This window comes from Monodon monoceros, unplaced genomic scaffold, assembly GCF_005190385.1.
Source record: "Monodon monoceros isolate NGI ecotype Baffin Bay Population unplaced genomic scaffold, NGI_Narwhal_1 Super_Scaffold_21, whole genome shotgun sequence".
In the NCBI taxonomy this organism is placed as follows: Eukaryota; Metazoa; Chordata; class Mammalia; order Artiodactyla; family Monodontidae; genus Monodon; species Monodon monoceros.
The window spans coordinates 152,784,013-152,804,336 of NW_021703778.1; the positions used below are offsets into that span (position 1 = coordinate 152,784,013).

Consider the following 20,324-nt stretch of genomic DNA (forward strand, 5'->3'; position numbering starts at 1 on the left):
TTTGAGGTTACTGACAAATGCTATCCAGCCTGCTATCAGGGGTTTATGCAAATACATCTTAAACTAGATCCTGGTGCCAATTCCAAACTCCAAAGTAAAGCCTCAAATTTTTCCTGGTCAAGGAAAAGCAACTAAAGGTCAAAAGGAAAACTGGGAAGAAAGGAAGAATGGGAAAAAATAAGACTGTGTGAATTCTTTGTATTTCTTTAGAACTTTCTTCTAAAATAAGACATTCAACAAACTTACACTGAGCATCTACTAAGCACTCAGAATTGTGCTCAGTACAGTCACACAAAATAATATCAAGCATGGTTTTACACTCTGCAGCCTCTGTCACAGTGGGCTACAGAAATCACAAAAGTTAGGGCTTCCCTGTGGCGCAGTGGTTGAGAATCTGCCTGCTAATGCAGGGGACACGGGTTCGAGCCCTGGTCTGGGAGGATCCCACATGGCGCAGAGCAACTAGGCCCGTGAGCCACACCTACTGAGCCTGCACATCTGGAGCCTGTGCTCCGCAACAAGAGAGGCCACCATAGTGAGAGGCCCGCGCATGGCGATGAAAAGTGGCCCCCGCTTGCCACAACTAGAGAAAGCCCTCACACAGAAACGAAGATGCAACACAGCAAAAATAAATTAATTAATAAACTCCTACCCCCAACATCTTTAAAAAAAAAAAAGAAGAAATCACAAAAGTTTAGTCAGGAAGTTAAAGTAACAATGTTGCTTGCTTCATAAATTCTCAGAATAAGCAGAAGCCTGGAAGGCCTGATTACCCTGTAACAAAGACCTAAATCAGATTAAGGACTTGGAACACTGCTTCTTTTCCTTCTTCTTTAAAATTCTTTTCCTTTGTGAAAGAACAGAATTCATGTTAGATAGATAATTATTCTATCATGTGATTTTTCTTCAAAATAAACAATCTTGATGGCTGTGCTATCCAACAACTTCATGGCTCCACATTCAGAGTCAAGGATCTATGTCACACTTGACTTGCAAAACAGGTTGCCTCTGATCTCGGTGCATTCCTGAGGCAGTGACCCGTAATGACATCCCTAGGTAGCTGAACAGTATGTCACATTCAGTGAATAACCCTGGTAGGAGGTCAAGCTTTAAAGTTTGTGGAATACTTTCTAGCACCTTGAACTCTTAGAAGATGGCTTACTCCATCTTGTAAACTCATCTCAGCTTACTTCAGTTTTACATCTGGAATAGAGATACTAATATCTCCCTGTATGAAAGTAGGAAGTTGGTGTGGATAATTTCCTTTCATCTATATTTTAGATGTTCTATCATGAGACTGTCAGTTTCCTAGGAGTCTATAGGAGTCTTGTGGGTCCCAATGGCCATATTTCCTAAGCATAACCCTAAAACTTTCCAAGAAGCTTAACAAAATATTGTTATTATATTTCTTTGAAGCTGTCATAATTTCAGAGATTAAAAAATATTAAAAATTGTATATATACATACATATATTTCTTAGAATCCATGAAATACATTCTTATTTTTATACCAAATACTTACCAAAAACCACAATTAGTATATATTTCCAGGATGCAAAGAAACTCATGGGTAATTTCAATCCATTTTTATAATAACACTAAGATAAGTAAAGCAGAAATTTCTCTCACTTGATAGATAAGGGAACTGGCTCAGAGAGGTTGCTTGACTAGTCTAAGGTCACACAGCTAACCATGACAGAGGTGGGACAGGATTAAAGTCTCTTGACTCTAAATTCTGCATTTTTTCCACTATACCACATTCTACCTTCCAGAAAACAGGTATAACAGATATGTTAGCTACATCATCAACATCCATTTCCTCTTATCATCCAGCACTGGAGGATAGGTCATTATTGGTTGAGCCAATCACAATAATTCCTATTCCTGCTTTCCCAGCCTCCCTTGAACCTATGGGTGGCCACTTGGCTAAGTTCCAGCCAATGAGACATAAATGGAAGTACGGTCAGAAATAAAGCTCTGAAAAGTGTTTTTTATCTATGTTCTGTTTTGCATCCCCAATGAAGATAACAGATATTACTCATGCTGTCCTAATCCTACTCATGTTCTCTTTCTTTCCTGCCTTGAATACAGTCATGATGGCTGGCTGGAGCTACTATAACCACAAGGAAAGGCTAAGAGAATCAAAGAGTCATTGATCCTGATGTCATTGAGCCACTGAACCAGAATCAATAATCACTCATCTCTATATATATTGTTATGTGAAAAAAAAAAATTTGGTTTAAGTTATTATAATCAAGTTTTCTGATACTTACAGGCAAATGCAATTCTAATAAAATAAGACAGAGAAATTGTGGCAAGCAAAATTCTATGATGACTCCCATAATCTCCACACCCTGGTGTTACTATTGTGATTATGTCATAGTACATGGCAAAAGGGATTTTGCAGATAGAATTAAGGTTACTAATCAACTGACCTTAAGATAGGGTGACTATCCATGCAAGCTTAAGCTAATCAATGAGCCCTTTAAAAGGAGAGAGTTTTCTCTGGCTGGTAGCAGAAGAGGAAGTAAGATTCAAAGTGTGAAAGGAAGGTTCTCCACTGCTGAGATGGAGGCCACAGGGCAAGGATCTGAGGGCAGCCTCTAGGAGCTGAGAGTGGTACCCAACTGAGAGCCAGAAAGATAAAGGAGACAACAATCCTACAACCACAAAAAATTGAATTCTCTCAACAAAAGTCACAAGCTTAGAGGAGATCCTGAGTTCCAGGTGAGAACACAGTGACCAACCCTTAATTTCAGCCTGTCACGTACTGGGCAGAGGATCCACCCAGGCTGTGCCAGCGCTACAGTTTAAAAATGGGACAAAAGATACAAGATGCGGTTAAGGTTCTCGGAAGAGAGGACGCGGTTAAGAAGGCACATCTTGGGGCCCAACCTGGACTTATTGAATCAATTCTGGGAGTGGATTTCAGGAATCTGCATTTCAGCAAGCTCTTCAGAGGAAAGGTCAAGTGAAGACAAGTGGCCGTGTGCTCTATAAGAGAGCTTTTACCAGAAACTGAACTGTACCAGAACCTTGATCTTGGACTCTCCAGCCTCCAGAACTTGTGTTTACTGACCCATCTCCAGGGCCACCGCCATGTCCAGCCAGGGTGGGAAGAAGTCCACTAAAAGTCCCGGTCTGCCAAGTCAGAAGTCATCTTCCCTGTGGGCCGGATGCTGCGGTACATCAAGAAAGGCCACCCCAAGTACAGGATCGGAGTGGGCCCGCCTGTGTACATGGCCGCCGTCCTGGAGTACCTGACAGCGGAGATTCTGGAGCTGGCTAGCAATGCAGCAAGAGACAACAAGAAGGGCCGGGTCACGCCCCGGCACATCCTGCTGGCTGTGGCCAACGATGAAGAGCTGAATCAGCTGCTAAAAGGAGTCACCATCGCCAGCGGGGGAGTGTTACCAAACATCCATCCAGAGTTGCTAGCGAAGAAACGAGGATCCAAAGGGAAGTTGGAAGCCATCATCACACCACCCCCAGCCAAAAAGGCCAGGTCTCCGTCCCAGAAGAAGCCCGTGTCTAAGAAAGCAGGGGGCAAGAACGGGGCCTGGAAATCCAAGAAGCAGGGAGCAGTCAGCAAGGCAGCCAGCGCTGACAGCACGACCGAGGGCACACCCGCCGATGGCTTCACTGTGCTCTCCACCAAGAGCCTCTTCCTCGGCCAGAAGCCAAACCTTATTCACAGTGAAATCAGTAATTTAGCCGGCTTTGAGGTGGAGGCCATAATCAATCCTACCAATGCTGACATTGACCTTAAAGATGAACTAGGAAACACGCTGGAGAAGAAGGGTGGCAAGGAGTTTGTGGAAGCTGTTCTGGAACTCCAGAAAAAGAACGGGCCCTTGGAAGTAGCTGGAGCCGCTGTCAGCGCAGTCCATGGCCTGCCCGCCAAGTTTGTGATCCACTGTAACAGTCCCATCTGGGGTGCAGTGTGAGGAACTTCTGGAAAAGACAGTGAAGAACTGCTTGGCCCTGGTGGATGACAAGAAGCTGAAGTCCATCGCCTTTCCATCCATCGGCAGCGGCAGACGGTTTTCCGAAGCAGACGGCAGCTCAGCTGATCCTGAAGGCCATCTCCAGTTACTTCGTGTCAACAATGTCCTCTTCCATCAAAACGGTGTATTTTGTGCTTTTTGACAGCAAGAGTATAGGCATCTACGTGCAGGAAATGGCCAAGCTGGTCGCCATAGGCTGAGGAACTGCAGAACCAGCCCACACCGTGCCCCCGCCTCCAATTTGAAAGAAAGAAAAGAAAAGAAAAAAAAAGATTCCCTCCACTCCTAGTGGGAGGCAGGAACCCTTTCATTTTTTTCAGTTTTGCTCATCTAGGGAAAATAAGGTTTTGGTTTCCAGTTTAATTGTTTTTGACCTTCTAAAATGTTTTTACGTTAGCACTGATAGTTGACATTACTGTCGTTAAGCACTGTGTTCCAGACCGTGTCTGACTTTAGTGTAACCTAGGAGATTTTATAGTTTTATTTTAATGAAATCCTGCTTGACGCAAAGCAGCAGGAAGAACAGTGTCTTCTACGTGGGGCAGAGTTCAGGAAGTCCATTTTGTAACCGTGTGTCGTGGTGCTTTATTGTATACCCAGTGGCATTCTTTTTACTATAATGTTCCTTTTTTTCCCCTCAAGAAGAAAAATCATGAATTTGCAGCAGACTTAATTTTTGTTTACTTTTTGTCTTAATGATGGATTTGAAAATGAAAGATTTAAAAGGCAGAACAGAATCTGTTGTCCTTAATTATATTTACAATTTGGAATTCGTGTGAATTGATTTAGTAAAATGTTAAACTGTTTAAAAAAAAATGGGAGAATTAATTCTAGAGCTCAGAATCTCAAGGGCCTGGGCATAGCCTTCTTTAGACAATTTCCAAACATGGATAAGGGACTGAATTTCAACAAAAATTGCCCATAGTACGGAGTAAATTAAAAAACAATACAGTAGCAAAATACCACTAAGCTTTACATGTAGCACTTTGGAACATATTACATGGATTTCTCTCTCTAGAAAGTTTAATTTCTTTTTCTGCCTTGCTTACTTAGGCCACTGCAAAATTAGCTTGCCTTTCCAGAGACAAGGAGCAAAGCTGAAAGGGTGATCATTTTCAGTGCAAAATGTTAAACGACAATTTTGGGTGCCTTTCCGTTGAAAATCAGGAGGCCAACAAACATTCAACCAGTTTTCTGGAGAAGGAATGATGATATCATGCCAATGACTCTTCAATTAGGGATGTTAGCATTTTGGAAGGTGTCAGAGGTGGGATGAAGGAAGAGTGAGCACAAAGGAAGGAAAGTAAAAGTAGAACCAATTGTGGAATCACCAAACTCTTTCTAAAAATAGGATACATAGGTACTTCCATGGTGGTACAGCGGTTAAGAATTCACCCTCCAACGTAGGGGACTTGGGTTCGATCCCTGGTCAGGGAACTAGATCCCACATGCTGCAACTAAGGAGCACACACACCGCAACTAAGACCTGGTGCAACAAGGATAAATCAAATAAATAAAAATTAAAAATAAATGTTTCCAAAAAATAAAATAGGATATGTATTAATTCATCCAACAAATTGTTAGTAAAGACCTGCTAGATATTCAGGTTACAAAATAGATAGATACAGACCCTGCCTTCAAGAGGTTTCTATCCAAGAGGGGAAAACAGGGATGGGACAAGTCAACTATAAACAAATAAGAATCCTGCAAATCGATAAATGGTTCAGACAAGGAATAGCAAGGGATCCTATAATATATAGGGTGATAGGAGCGCTCTCTGAAGAGGTTACATTTAACTACTACCTGAAGGATGAGAAGACCCAGACCATGACAAGAAGTAGAGTGTATTCATGGTAGAAAAGACCAAAGACACAAAGAGTCTGAGATGGGAAAAAATTAACAAGAAGAAAAAAAAAAAAAAAGAAAAAACTTGAACTGAGCATAGAGGGAGCAAGGAGGATGGGGCATGGGATAAGGTTGCAAAGGTAGTTCACTTTATGAACTATGTAGATATGGGGTCTTGTGAGCCAGATTTAGATGTTTAGATTTCATTCTAAGCACAATGAAAAGCCAATGAAGGATTTAAAGAAAAGTAACAAAATTCAATTTGCCTCTTTAGAAGCTTAGTGGAGAACAGATTGGAAGAGGAAAGAATGGAAGCAAAGAGAACAATTAGGAAGCTACTGTACTAGTTGAGACAAAAGACAATGAAACAACTAAAGTATCCATCAACAGGTGAATGGATAAACAAAATGTGGTATATACAAATAATGGAATATTATTCAGCCTTAAATAGGAAGGAAATTCTGACATATGCTATAACACGGATGAACCTTGAGGACATGTGCTAAGTGAAATAAGCCTGTCACAAAAGGACAAATATTATACTATTCTACTCATATGAGGTACCTAGAGTAGTTGGATTCATAGCAACAGAAAGTAGAATGGTGGCTGCCAGGGCCTGGAGTGGGGTGGGGAGAAAGGGAGTTATTATTTAATGGGTATAGAGTTTCAGTTTTGAAAGATGAAAAGTGCTCCTCTGGAGATGGATGGTGGTGAGGATTGCACAACAATGTGAATGTACCTAATTCCACAGAACAATACACTTAAAAAAGGTTAAATGATAAATTTTTTGTTATATATATTTTAACACTATGACGCTCCAGCCAAGCCCTAGGACCCTGTGACTCCAAATGGACAGAAAAGAGAAGGGAGCCCAAGTTAGGGAGAGCTGCCATGCTCTGTCCCTCAATACAAGGGCATGTAGGAGCCAGAGGTCCTGGACCAAGCAGGCTGGACTATAGCCAGCTGCTTAGAAAAAGGTTGGAAATGCGGCTTTTCTCTATGAGATTCTTTGAATCTCAGGCTTGGGTGGAAAAAATGAAAATGCTGCTAAACAACGCAGTAAATACAGAAACAAATGTCCTTGGTGATAACTCTATCAGCAGGAGAGGGGCAAGTACCAGGCATTCCATAACAAGGGCAGGAATTTCCTGAAACCACAGACAATTTTACAATTTTGGATAATTATTAAGCGAGATAATGTGGGTGAGAGTGCTCTGTAGACTGCAGAGCATGATTCAAAAAGTAAGCTCTGCATATTTTTGTCAATCAAGAAGGAGAATGTGGAAAGGGATAGGGGCCCAGAAAACAAAGTCTGGTGCTTTGCAGACTCTCCTGGGGCCACCAACCATTCTTCCCCTTGGCTGGTCAGGGAAGCAAAGGCACAGGGAAGGGAGCAGCTGCAGTGCCTCTTGCTTTCTAACAGTGATGCCCATAGCCCTATCTCCTACCTCCTTGCCCTGGACCCAAGGACTACGTATGTGCAGGCTCACCTTTGTCATCTCAGATCATCTCCTTTGTTCCTCCCACCATCCTTCTGAGGTAGGTACTCTTAGTACTAATCAAAAAATTTCATTTTTGAGATGACAAAGCTGAGTAAAGAGAGGTTAAGTAACTTGCTCAAGGCCAGACAGCTAGTAAATGGCAGTGCTGGGATCCCAACCAAAACTGCTCTGACTTTGTAGACTTTTCTCAAACAATTCATTGACTCATTCAACCAACCAACAAGGAATAAGAGCTTACAATGTAGACTTTCCTGGTGGCACAGTGGTTAAGAATCCGCCTGCCAATGCAGGGTACACGGGTTCAAGCCCTGGTCCGGGAAGATCCCACATGCCGCGGAGCAACTAAGCTCTTGCGTCACAACTACTGAGCCTGTGCTCTAGAGCCCGCGAGCCACAACTACTGAGCCCGTGTGCCACAGCTACTGAAGCCCACGTGCCTAGAGCCCGTGCTCCGTAACAAGAGAAGCCACTGCAATGAGAAGCCCGCGCACCACAACGAAGAGTAGTCCCCACTCACCACAACTAGAGAGAGCCCGTGCACAGCAACGATGACCCAACACGGCCAAAAACAACACAAATAAATAAATATTTTTTTTTAAAAAAAGCGCTTACTATGTTCCAAGTCCTGACTCTGTGCTAGACGTTAGGAATAGAGAAGTAGATAATACAGAATCCAGAAAGGTCAATGGCCTCATACTCACAAAGGACTTTAAATACTAATAAAAATGAAAGCACATGTTTCTTCACAGAAATACACTGAAAGGTTTGAAACATGTGCCTCCAACCTTAAATACATGTCCCATTACCAAACCACCCTTCACAGAGAGTTTAATGAGTATCATTTATAGCTCCTATAGTTACCTTGTATGTAGCAAAATTATATTACAGTGTGGGTTTCTATGTGTATGAGTATACATTGAACATTTGAATTTGGTTCATGTAAATATACAAAAAAGGTCCCAATACTTTTCTAACCCTGTCTTAGAAGTTTTTCAGTCTTTACTATACTGGAAACCTCAGAAACAGGAAGGAATATTGGTCTTTCTCCCCTATGTCTAAGAGGTCCTCAACTTGAAATAACACCAGGGGTTACTATGGAGGACCACCAAAGGTCACAGGAGTGGGATGCGGTCACCCAGGGAGGCTTCCTGCAAGAGGCTATATCTAGCCTGGGTCTTAGGAAAATGAACAGCACAAGCTCTGCAGTCAAGCAGGCCAAGTCCCCCCATCGTTAACTGTAAACATGGGCATGTCTCAAACTCTCTAAACCTGAATTTCACCTAGTATTGATAGTTTCAGAGATTCCTGTAAGGATGAAAAAAGATGCTGCATGTCAGACTTTCAGCACAGTGAATACCATAAGTGCTCCATTAATGTTACGTAGCACCATTATTATTTCCACTAATAAAGGGTGAGTAGGAGAAACAAGGCACGAACTTGCTGATTTCATTCCTGTGGTCCTGACATTCAGGAAGTGAAAGTGGAGGAAGGGGGAGATCTTAGAAATGTGGGGAAAAAAGGAAGTAGTGGTGTGAGCTTCAGCCTGAGACAGGAAACAGCCTGCCCAGCTGGATGTGGGCCACTCGTTGGCCTGGAAAGGTCTAGTGAAAGAAGGTACCATAGGCGGGACACCACGTTGGGCGGCTTTGGGACCCCATTTATGTGGTCACCTACGTGAGTGGTGTCTATGCAGTGTGTATCGCACAACCTGTGTAGCAGAAGGCAGCAACCTTCCCAGATGGGCGCTCGAAGGGTCCCTGAACAGAAGACTCCGCTGCGAGAGGCACCAGGCAGGGTGTCCCGCTGCTGGTGTGTCCAGATCAGCTGGGCTGTCTCAGTTCATGGCGGGGCAGCAGTATTACCTGCACTGCCACCAACCTCTTTGGACCTTATGCAAACCCTACCTAAAGGAGTCCAGCTGGGACAACAGAATGTGGGATTATTGCAATTTACAGCACAGCTACAGGAACACGGAACTTTCATTTTAGAAGCTCCTGCCAATGGTCCCTATACCAAGAATAACAAGGATTAGAGGAAATAGAGCTCTAGGCCATAGATCTCAAGCTCAATGGGTGGCTCTATAATAAAGTGAGCTCAATATGGATTTGTGTAGAAAAACACAGAGCTTTATTCCCCCCAGGTAGAAGACAAAGAGGAAAACTATATCCTTATCCTTCTTTTGTGGAAATGAAACTTTCCTCCTGGGCTGAACTACCAACTCCTCTTTAGTCTTTCTACTGCAGTGTTCAGCATCCCTACTGCCCAGAAGCCCTCCCGAGCACTCCATCCTCTCCCAAATAACACTCCCACAACGCAGTGCTGCACAACTCTGGGTGGCGCCATTCACGCACGAAGCAATGGGGACCCTGCCCCTTATCTGAATGCTGCCCTACAGGTGTAAATTCCAGCAGCCCTGAAATAGCACATGCCCTCCCACCTCAACATCCACACTTTAGAAAAAGAAAGGAAATGTCGAATGTTCAGGAGGAAACCTCCACTGGGAAAGAAGATGAAAGTAACTGGCTATGGCCATAAGAATCCTTGGGCTTATTCTTCACTCACCAGTGCAGCAACAGTGATAGGAAATAATAATTAAGCCTGGGTAATCAGGAGAATGGCAGCTGAACTGAGGGCAGAGGAGGTCCCAGTAAATAGCCTAGAGAATTTAGGAGCGTGGAATTAATTGGGACTGGGGGTGGGAAATGAGGTAATTTAGGATACGTTGAGATTCAAGGGTTGTGAAACCAGAAGGTAGGTGTAGAAAATGTAGATTTGGGGCCTAGAGAAAAATTAGGGGTAAAAAGTTCGATTTTAGAGTCATTTTAAAAATGAAGATATATGAAGCCAAGGGAGTGAATAGGTTATCAATGGAGGAAGTAAAAAGACAAAAAAAAGATGGCTGACTCTTGGATTGTGTGGTGAGAGGAACTAAAGTGTGTGTGTGGGGGGCAGAGTGTCCGTCAGATGGTTAGAGAAAAAACAGAGGCCTCTAGGATCATGAAGACAAGAGAGAATTTTCAAGAAGGTAAGTTTCTCTAGTGTTAAATGCTGTAAAGAGACAGTTATGGGGCACGGATGGTCACTGCTGACCCTTAAGAAAGTTAACTGGAGTGGTGGCTCCTTGAGGGATGGTCCGTGCCCTTTCTCACAGTACTGCCAAAGCTCCAGGCTGGCTACACAGAAGGAAAGCAACAAGCATTTGTGGAATAAAGTAAGGCAGCTAGACTGGAAGCCCGATTGCAAGGAGTTAATAATATACCACAATCGGGCTTCCCTGGTGGCGCAGTGGTTAAGAATCTACCTGCCAATGCAAGGGACATGGGTTCAATGCCCTGGCCCGGGAAGATCCCACATGCTGCGGAGCAACTAAGCCCATGCGCCACAACTACTGAGCCTGTGCTTTAGAGCCCACGAACCACAACCACCGAGCCCGAGTGCCACAACTAATGCAGCCCACGTGCCTACAACCTGTGCTCCGCAACAAGAGAAGCCACCGCAATGAGAAGCCCGTGCACCACAACGAAGAGTAGCCCCAGCTCACCGCAACTAGAGAAAGCCCACGTGCAGCAACGAAGACCCAACACAGCCAAAAATAAATAAATAACTAAATATTTAAAAATAATAATAATAATATACCATGATCACAGTTTAAAGTTTTACGACTCTTAATAGAGCTTTTGTAAAAAGAAGGCAAAAAATACCAGCGTACACATTGTTAATCCTGATTACAAGCATCTATGGAGGAAGTACTTTTCTATTTACCTGGCACAAACTGAAACTTGCCTTGGGGAGGGGGAAGCTCTTTCCTGGGATCTTCCCTGACATGAATTCTCTGAATGACCATAACAAAATTGCAAAACTTTTCTGCTTTAGTTTCCACAAATTTATTAATTGGGGATTGATATAAATTTATTGAAAATACCTGGAAGATGAGAAATAGACTTAACTGGTCTCAGACTCTATGTGGTTCTCACATTTTCTCCAACAAAATATCTAGCAGGTAAACACTACTTCCATGGAAGCTTTTTACCAGGCCCTCCCACCTGTTTTAGCAAGATTAAAACTAGAACTGAGATTTACCAAGAAAACACCTCTTAAAAGCCCAATAAAACCTAAGAACTACAAAATCTCACCTTAAATTTGTTTTCTATATAGAGACGAACACTCTCTCATTCTCAAGTTGTATTTTAAAAATAGATAGTAACTACAGCAAATATCTTTTGACTGCTTCCTCTGTAAGACACTGTGCTGAGGGCCTTACATGCATAATCTTTTTTTTTTTTTTTTTTTTCGGTACGCAGGCCTCTCACTGCTGTGGCTTCTCCCGTTGCAGAGGACAGGCTCCGGACGCGCAGGCTCAGCGGCCATGGCTCACGGGCCCAGCCGCTCCGCGGCATGTGGGATCTTCCTGGACCGGGGCACGAACCCGTGTCCCCTGCATCGGCAGGCGGACTCTCAACCACTGCACCGCCAGGGAAGCCCTACATGCATAATCTTATCTAGGCTTTACACAGTTTATAACAGTGCTATTATTAATGTCTACTTTTCAGATAAGAAAACCAAGGCTTGGATCTTTCTCAAGGCCACACAAGTAGTAAGTGGAGCTAGACTTTAAACCCAGAATATATCACAAATCCTCATAAGGATCAATTTTCATAGATGTATAATATTCCACTGCATCACTGACATTTAAAGATACATGTTTGTTTTTTTAATTAGAAAGATATCTTCAAATAAGAAATCATGGAACAGATGGCCAGCCTGCACAGGAATGAGGTCACAGGTTCCAAATGATGGATCTTTTTCTACTAATGAACCCATCTTCCCAGTTCCCCTAAATGAGGGTGTCCAATGCAGCATGGACAAGGAAGGATAAGCGGTGCATGACTGAAGGCTCAGACTCCCAGCTAAGGCCTGACAGATCCATACACTAGAGACCACCTGGCCTGTGGTGTTCCTTTCTCTGCTACCTTTATTGGCCTGTTTTTCTAGAGAAATGGTGGTAGTTTGAATGTATGTTAGGCTGGATTCCTCAGAAAATAGAGCCTGAGACCAAGCTTCTATGCCAGGGCTTTAGAGCAATCCCAGGGAAGCAAGAGTCAGGGAAGAAGAGAAATGAGGCAGCAAAAAGTACGACGGAGTGGGACTGGCTGTGACTTCACAAGAATCATAGCTTCGTGCTCGGTCATACGGGACGTCCCCAGAGAGGCTGTTAGGAACCGCAGCATCTCAAAAGCTTCCATCGGAGGAAATGGTGCTAGCAGAGGGAATGAATCTGCCAGCTCCTGCCCGTTTCTTGTTCCCCATTAGTCAAAGTTCACTCCATGGTGACCCAACTTCCCCACACAATTGGGATGTATCATCTGGTCCCTTTGGCAGCAGATGGGGAGGCCAGATCCCATACCCTGCAGGGTGGTTCTTCATTTGAGTCCAGAAGTGGTGGGAGGAACCCCAGCATGGCCTTGGATGGCAGGATGGTAGAGGCCAGTAGAGCTGGGCACCACTGCATCTAAGAGACAGGTGGGGCTAAGAGAATCTGAGGTGGTACCTAAGCAGAAGCCAATACAGGAAGGTTAAACCTAGGCAGGAATCAATGCTGGTATGCAATCCCACATACACAGAACACAGAGAAGATGATCTATAGGTCTTTTTGAACTCTGGGCTATTTGTGCTCATTGAGTTTCTGCAGGTGTCATAGGACATCACCCATTAATTTCCTCACCCATTCAATAGCATTTATTCAGCAGCTACCTATTGCTAGGCATATTCTAGTGAAATCCTAGGGATAGAGAGAGGGCTAAGACCCAGACCCTGCCTGGCAGAGGGAGACAGGCAAACAAAAGATGATCACAATACAGTGTGATCAGAGCTACCCCAGGGGAACCCAGCAGTGCCATGAGCACACAGAGGAGTCGCACCTCACCCAGTCTTGGGGTCAGCGAAGAATAACTGAGGGAAGATGATACCTGGGCAGAGGCTTGAAAGGTGAACAGAAAGTAGAGGCAGGGGGAAAGGACTTGCAGTAATGGCATCTATAAGAACAAAACAGGACAATACAATATGGTCAATTAGAGGGTGCCATTTTACTTAGCCCTGTTTAAATGGATTGTGTTAACATGCAAAGCCACTGTTTGTTACCAAAAAAGGGTGCACAACGGACATCCCTGGCTCTTACATTCACCCCCAGACCTCCCGCCTACCTAACCCCCCGCCAAACATCACACATCACTGACCCCAACTCCCAAAGTATGTATCAGGGATGGGTTAGGATCTGGAGATAAGGCATGGTATGAAGGAAGATGGGGCTGAGAAATGAGGTTCCAGTTCAGAGATTCAGGGTTAGTGTTAGAAAAGGGGTGAGAGGTGAGGAGGGGGTGATGCAGAGCTGAAGTGATGGTGTCTGTTTTGTACATGACTTAGAACCTTGAAGTGTATGGTTTTTAATAAGTCCCCCACTCCAAACAGCTGTAATAAAGTGTAATGTGTTCATACAAAGTCTCGGAGATGAATAAAAACATGTTTTCTGAACTATAGATAATTCAGTTCGACTGAAGCAATGAGTCAGATGGAGAGTAGTAAGAGAAGAGGCTGGCAAGACTGGGAGTCAGGTCAGACAGAGCCTTGCAGGCCATGCCAAGAAGGTTGGGTTTTGTCATAAAGGCAATGGAGATCAATTAAACAATTTTAAATGAGGAAATAACATGATTCAGTTGTATTTTACAAAGATCATTCTGGAAGCAATGAGGAAGGTGGATTGTGATCAGGCATTGCAAGCTGAGCGATAAAAAGGGGGGATGTTTTTTATGAGCCATTTAAGATGTAAGATCATCAAGACATGGGGAGAAAGTCTATTTGGGGCTCATTTAGATTGAGGGAGTAGTGGTGGGTGGATAAAAAGGATCCTGGAAAACTGGATAGATTTTTGTGCTATTCACCAAGATGAGGACTTTAGGGGGAAGAATACTTGAGGGGTGGTAGGGATATGATGAGTTCAATTTTAGACCTGATGAGTTTGATGGGCGTACGGGACAACCACATTGAGATGTCTATGGGTCCTGTTCAATAGACAGGTTGAGCGCTCAGAAGAAGTGAGATGAGCGTTCATCACACAGACTGACAGGTCACCCAGAGAGAATGTATAATATGAGGAGAAGCAAGAACCAAGGGTGGGAAGATCAACATTTACATGCTGGACTCAGGATAAAGAGCCCGGCAGGAGTTCACTATATATGCCTTCTGTCACATTGTGGAGGCCAGGGCCAAAGTCAACCTCCCAATTGCAGGGAAACTCAACCTGGTTGAATCAAGAGGAAGGCCAGGTAAAAGAGACATTAGCGTTCACTTCAGCTAGTGAACTCTTCAGGTAATACAGAGTTCAGGGAGCTCTGTAGGCTCCAGGATAAGACACAGAGAGGGAGAAGAACAGCAAGCATTCCACAGAAGCGCAGGAGTCGTACATTTCTGGATTTCCAGCTTTCCAGCACTGGAGGAAGTAAAACCTTCCTCATCTTTCTGCAGCAGGGGCTTCACCTAAGATGTTTTACACACTGGTACTTCCACTACATATGCAATTCATCCATCAGGAAGGGGTCTCTAGTTAGGGCCAAGGCCAGGATACACTCTGGGCCTCCCCCTAGAACTTCTTAACCATTGTTGTTTTTTTTTTTTTTTTTGAAGTATGACTCTCTGGATTTATTTGAGATATAAATTAAGTCTTCATCTCTGGGTAAAAAACACATACATGCAACATTCTGTTTAATTTCAGGACATCTTTCCTAAGGTCCCTCCATGAATGCCCTAGGGATCTCCGTACTCCCTGCTAAAAGCTCCACCCTAGAACAATTTATCTAGCTCATGTCACTTTCAGACCTTTCCAAACTAAGCAAAATCATTCCAGAGGAGCACAGCAGAAGGAAGCCAGGCACTGTGGCTTCTACTGACCCTGAACTGATAATTCCTTATTTCCATTTTCAGTAATGCAGAGGATATCTCCTTCCCTTTTCTAAGAATCCCTCCCCTCCCGCTTGCCCCAGCAAAACAGACACACAGGCATAAAACCAAAACAGCCCAGCCAAACACTAAAAACTCAGGCTACCGCAGTGGGCCTCACGGGCTGCAGCTACAGCTGGGCCCTGGGCTGATTGCAACGTTATTCCTGTGAAGCAGGCCCTTCACAAACAAGAGACCTCCCAGTTCACACTGCTGATGAAGGCAGGGGTACGTGAGCATCTCCAATGGCCAGAGACAGCGGCAAGGAACAGGGCACACAGGGTGGGTCTCGCACAGTGTGAAAGTTGAAGAAGTATCTGTTCACTGAGGGCTGGCCCTGCTTTTGTAGAGCAGGTCTTGGGTTTTGATGGGTGACATTCACTGTTGACACCTGGCACATTTTTACAGATTGTAAATGGAGAGAGCAGATAATTATGACTTGTAGACAAAATAATCCTCACATTATAAAATGTGAGCAACTCAGCACCTTGAAATGGTGACAACACACCCATCTCCGCACTCCTCGTGTATTTCCTTCTTTTAAATTTATTTTTCTAATTTTTATTTATCTACCTACCTATTTATTTATTATAAAAGGAATACAATCTCACTAAACAAAATTTAGAAAATACAGAAAACCAGTATAACCACTGGTGTACTTCTGAAATGATATGATTTCTAAAAATTCCCTTTGCATGCACCTTTTCAGCTTCCCAGGGACACTTCTATTGTTTAAGGGTAAAGAGTTCCTTTGGGTTCGGGGAGGGGGGGGGCAGAGGCTGTCACCACAGACAAATGGGACAGAATCCTTTGACCTTGTGACTGCCTGGGCTCTCACCTCATGGCTAAGAATTATTTATTCTATTGTTTTTTCCAAGTTGACGGAAATTTCCCACAGTTTATGCCTATTCTCCTTACTTCCTCAACCTGAAAGACCAGAAAGAAAAATGTAATCACTGCAAACTCTTGCCTATTAATTCTTCTGCTTTGGTTATTTCTAATGTTTTCTTTCAGTCCTCACACCACCCACCTCCATCTGGAGAAGGTTTCTCAAAAATTCTAGCAGAGATTTAGACACCAACCACAACGTTACATATATTTGGTCCCGTCACCACTAATAGTAGTATTTCTTTTGGTAGACGTCTCGCTGACAGTAACTCTTGCAAAACAGAAAAGCCACAAATTCGTTGCATATAAACCACATATGCAAACACGGCAGACATTCTAATTAGAGAATTGAGAGACAAGACTTCAGAATTTCATTCGCCACATCTCTTGGTTCTTACTGAGCTTTGAGAGTGAGACTTTTTAAAAAAATTCAGAATTGTATTATTTGCTGAGTGAAAACTCAGTGTCTTAGATGCATTTTCCAACCAAGTGTAAAACTCGAATTTAAAACAGTCGGGAGGATCAGTTCATTTATTGGAAAAGAGTGAGAACTTTCTTACCCGGCTCATAGTGGTAAAGAGCACGTATGAGGTTAGCATATATAATACTGAAACACTGACACTGCCAGGGATATCCATTTTTTTCCGTGTTTCTGTTTTCAGGTCTCTAACGGCTTGTGCGTCTGTGAATCACATACCAGTTGCCACATCTACAGGCCAGATCTGATCTTTGGATGCAGTGTTTCAATTACAGAGGAAGTATAAGTAGCTGACATGTAAAATTTACTGCAGTACCTCCTTGACCTCACTCTTTTATTTTTAATAAAAAGAAGGAAGGAAAATAGCAGCAGTGTGGGTTAAATTAAAATGTGGTTTCCAGCTCAGGCAAAATTCAAAGGGCTTTAAAAATTCCTCACTTCTTACACATTGGCACGAACAGGGAGAATTTCACAGTGATAAAGCGATTAACAGCTTCATAGCATTAATACAGCTGCACTTACTGAGCCCTCAAATCTCTGAGATGGGCATTTTTACTACCAGTTCCCATCTCAAGATAAGAAAACAGAGTGTCAGAGGGTAAGTAGCTTGCCCAAATGCACAAAGCTAGGATGAGGTCAACTGGTATCTGATCAGAGTCTATTGACTCTGAAGTCCAAGCATTAACAGGACTCAAGATGATAAACTAGCCAAAGAAAACACCAGCATTAAGTAGGTCCACCCTTCATTTCACACTTGCAAATCGAAGGAAAGAACAAACTAGAAAACTGGAAACAGCCTGACTCTTCCACTGGAGCTGGAATACCCCCTGGTTCAGCCCTCGGACTCTTCTTTGTCTGCTTCCATTCCTTCACGATGGCTTTGGATGCCATCTCTAGCTAGATGGAATAAACCACCACATAGAGGTTTCCAGCCCTGACTTCTCCCCTGACACCACTGATGCCCACAGAGCACCTTTACTTCAATGTCCAACAGGCCTCTCAAACTTAACATATCCAAAATCGAACTACTCTCTGTCTCCCAAAACCACTCCAGCAGAAGCTTTCCCCACCCAGGATGATGGCAGCTCTATCTTTCCAATAGCTCTGGGGAAAAAAAAAAAAAAAAAAAAAAAAAATCAAGTCATCCTGAACTTCCCTCTTCCTCTTACACTGTTTCTCTCATGTTCATTTCACAAAAAGGCAGTTTACAAACATATTTCTCATATGATTCTTTAAAATGGCAAACTCCACTAGTACAGTTAATAATTATTTCATTTGCATGTAACTCATCATGAGTACCTTTACTAAAGCAGTTAGGTGAGCTTTATCCATCGTAGACAATGGAGCTTTATCCACTGTCTACCTACAAACAATGATGTTCACCTACTACTTCGTTTTTTATGTGTTATTTGATAAACACGTATGTAACACCTCCTATCTCCCAGCCGTTGATCTCAAAGTGCTTTACAACTCACTTAACTAACTCATGCACTCCTCAAAAGAACCCTATAAAGTAGGTACTATTATTATCCCATTTATTTAGATAAAGAAACTGAGGCACACAGAAGTTAAATAATGCCCAAGACCACACAATTCAAACCTGGACAGTCTGGCTCCAGAGTCCGCATAAATGAACCTACCGTGTTATCTGGCTTTCTTATGGCCAGGACCTACCTCTGCCAAGTGCCCAGCCAGGACTGGCTGTACGTTCTCTGTCCTCTTCACAGGAGAGAAGCAACCAAGTGACAGGGATCAGAGCCCCTAGTCCCATGAGCACAGTGCTGTGCGTGATGGATGGTGCAGCTAGAGGAGCTGCTGCAGACACGCCCGCCCACCTATGCCAATCAGGCTGATGTGAGTGACAGAGACGCGCAGAATTTACGTTAACAGATCCCCACTCCCCAACTCACCCCCTTTCTGGATGATACTTTATAACAAAAATTTTAAGGAGGAAGAGATAGGGAAAAGAAGAGAAGGAAGTGTGCTTCAACAGCCCTGCTGATAGTGTGAACTGAGGGAGCAAAAACAAGGGCCGTTTCCTCCCACAGGGATCTCCGTGGGTGTGGTCAGAGTGCACAGACAGCCCCTGTTAACTCTTCCCAGCACTTTTCCTTTTGTTTCCAGATACAGTACAATAGTGACTAAGGGCACAGTTTCTAGAGCTAAGTGATTAAAAGAGGGTTCAAAGCCCAGGTCCACTACAACCTTTGACAAACTACTCAACTCCAGCCTCTGCTTGTCTCGTCTGTGAACTGAGATCCCACTCTTCCCAACCGTACAGAGCTGAGACAGAAATTAAGTGAGATAATACGGAGTGAACTGCTAGCAAAGGACCTGGAATTAGTAAAACTCAATGAATAATAGCTATTGATAGTGATTTTGATAATTTTGATTTAAAAAGTTTTTCACACCTTTCAACTGCTCAGAGTCTGAAGTGGAGGGAGATGGAGGGACAAGGAGTAATGTCAAAAAAAATACTTTATGTTTGGGACTTCCCTGTTGGAGCAGTGGTTAAGAATCCACCTGCCAATGCAGGAGACACAGGTTCAAGCCCTGGTCCGGGAAGATCCCACATGCCACGGAGCAACTAAGCCCGTGCACCACAACTACTGAGCCTGAGCTCTAGAGCTCGTGAGCCACAACTACTGAAGCCCGCGCACCTAGAGCCCGTGCTCCACAACAAAAGAAGCCACCACAATGAGAAGCCTGTGCACCGCAACGAAGAGTAGCCCCCACATGACACAACTCGAGAAAGCCCGTGCGCAGCAACGAAGACACAACGCAACCAAAAATAAATTAATTAATTTTTTTAAAAAATTCTTTATGTTTGGCAAAGATACAAGTCAAACTGTATTTCTGACAGCTCTGGGTTCACGAAACAGACATTTAAACAATGTATAACTGAATAAGCTATGGATCACCCCAGCCTTATCCACTTAACCACGGTATTATAATTTCCCTCTTTTAAAAACTTACGTCAGGAAAGACAGACAAACATATTCAGTTTCTAAAGCAAACAGAAATAAAATCTGTTTTCATTTAAAGCATCTCACTTTTTTTTTTTTTTTTTAAAGCAATTAGCTAACTTCAAAAGGCAGCCAATGGAGTGATTCTATCCTGCTGGTAAGGGTCTGGTGTCTCACTTCAAAGTTCAGGCAGATTGAAAGCCACTGATAGTCCTGCTATACTGGTTGGCATTTGGCATGAAAAGTGCTGAGATTGCTGTTTCATTCAGATGGGAGTGTTTGCACAGACCCACAGCACTGAAATGGTACTTTCTTACAGTGAGAGCCAGGATTAAGCCTGAAAGAGAAGGGCGTAATTATCTCATCCCCAGATTAAAATTAACGAGGACCTCTTGGGGTTACAGTTGAGGGCCTCCATGGGCTACAATAATAGATGGAGAAAATCTTAACTAAATGTCAAGGACCCAAGTTCTTAGAGCCACCATCCCTATGGAGATCTGCAAAGCAAATGATGCTGGGAACCACCAAATGTCAGGGAGGTGGAATCCAGGAATGTGGACGTGCCAGGGTATTCTTGCATGACTTTAAACAAGTCACTTGACTTTCCCAAGTCATTTTGCAAGTGGAGAGAGACCAACCACCTGCCAGTT

The 20,324-nt window shown here is 43.4% G+C and overlaps 1 protein-coding gene and 1 pseudogene across 3 annotated transcripts in view; one reads left to right on the plus strand and one right to left on the minus strand.

Annotated features, from left to right (window-relative positions):
• Positions 1-20,324, minus strand: part of STON2 (stonin 2) — a 154,725-nt gene that overhangs the window by 127,744 nt on the left and 6,657 nt on the right. For 2 of the 3 annotated variants that reach the window (XM_029238559.1, XM_029238557.1), the window contains exon 1: positions 18,383-18,605. The exons of the other annotated variant lie outside the window; for it this stretch is intronic. The gene's annotated coding sequence lies outside the window, so the exon portion shown is untranslated. Of the gene's footprint in view, positions 1-18,382; positions 18,606-20,324 lie in introns of those variants that run through there. 3 annotated transcript variants of the gene reach the window in all.
• On the plus strand, positions 3,099-4,263 carry LOC114904519 (annotated as a pseudogene).